The sequence below is a fragment of the Neurospora tetrasperma genome, assembly GCF_000213175.1.
Source record: "Neurospora tetrasperma FGSC 2508 unplaced genomic scaffold NEUTE1scaffold_3, whole genome shotgun sequence".
In the NCBI taxonomy this organism is placed as follows: Eukaryota; Fungi; Ascomycota; class Sordariomycetes; order Sordariales; family Sordariaceae; genus Neurospora; species Neurospora tetrasperma.
Window position 1 is genome coordinate 746,702 of NW_009799101.1, and position 1,563 is coordinate 748,264.

A 1,563-nucleotide genomic window follows, 5' to 3' on the forward strand; every position below is an offset into this window, starting at 1 on the left:
CGATTGTATCGCAAATGCAATATTTGACTTCGTAACTTTAAGGAAGGACCGCCATGTCGCAACTTCCCTAAATGCGAGAAATACCATATTATAGTGGGAAACGCCCACGGTAGTTTGACAAATTACAGTAATTTAACATTTACCGTACTATTATAGTAGCTGTCCGGTAATAGTTTTTGTAGGGTACTAGTACGGTAATGTTACGGTATATAGCTTCCTATATACCGCCTACTAAGAATAATACTTTTGTACTACCGTAGCGGGAAATTCTATTAGGGGACAAGCCTTCTTACGCTTACTACGGCTTTGAGGCCTTATTGTTTTAACAGGCCTTGTTGACTTAATAAGCCCTGTTGAGCTGAGGGAGGCTTCTGATTGGTCAATCAGTTTGAGGTTCAGATTTGCGCTAAAGACAGCCGCTGGAAATTTTAATTTTTGTACTATATATGTAAGATAAACGGCTCGTGGTCATGCAAAATGATCTGATGGTATTGATTGTCTGATGAACTATTCTGCCTATAGTTTATATGCTGCTTGGGTTTAATACCCTAGCGATATAGGTCAGTCCGACTTGCCTGCTTGCTGGTAGCGCCTAGTTACCTAGGTCGTCCCGACTAGGTTGGTGCTACCCGATAGGGTTATTGTCTTACAATACCCCCTGTTGAAAAGATGATTATTACGATTATTAAGCTAGTTATATCGATGTATGTAGTTTATAAGGAAAAGCTCGTATGTTAGATCAATCTCGTGTGAGTATAGGAAAAAATGATTAGTAAAAGACGGTAGAATGATCTGTAGCGAGCGATGGTCGTCCTTTAGGGAAAAATTATTGTTATTACAATCGATCGGTCTTAATAGTATTGCAATAAGGAAATTGAATAAAAAAAAAGGAAATAGTTTGTAGCGGGCGATGGTTATTCTTTAAGGAAAAACTATTGTTATTATAACCGATCGGTCTCAATAGTATTATAATAAGAAAGTCGAATGAAAAAAAAGGAAATGGTCTATAGCGGGCGATAGTTATTTTTTGAGAAAAAATTATTATTATTACAATAGATAGATTAATCTTAGTAGGACTATAATAAAGGAAAGTAAATAAAAAGGAAATAGAATAAAGATAATTACGTTTAATATAATATTTTACAATAATATTTCGATAATAGATTTAGGCTTCGGAAATATTTTTCATCATCGTCCGAAGTACTTTAATTATCGGTAGACTGGATTTCTATATATATTGGGACGGCGGCCGGCTTGGGGGCGGGTTGGGTTGTAGGACGGTGTACGGGCGTTTTAATCAATTTTTCAAAGTTAGTTTAGGGTCCGGCTGTTACAAACGTATATCGATGTCCCGCTTGTATTTTTATTATATATGGGTATTTGTACTTATTTAGTGCACTTATAATTTTATTCATATCATTAAATATTAAATTACTCTATATAATTTAGGCGATTTACTTTATTTCGAATAATGGATCGGTTGCTAGGCTGGGTCTATATCCCCGGTTGATGGCCGTATTGATATTGTTTTAGTAGTTAATTGTATTTATACTTTCGATTTGG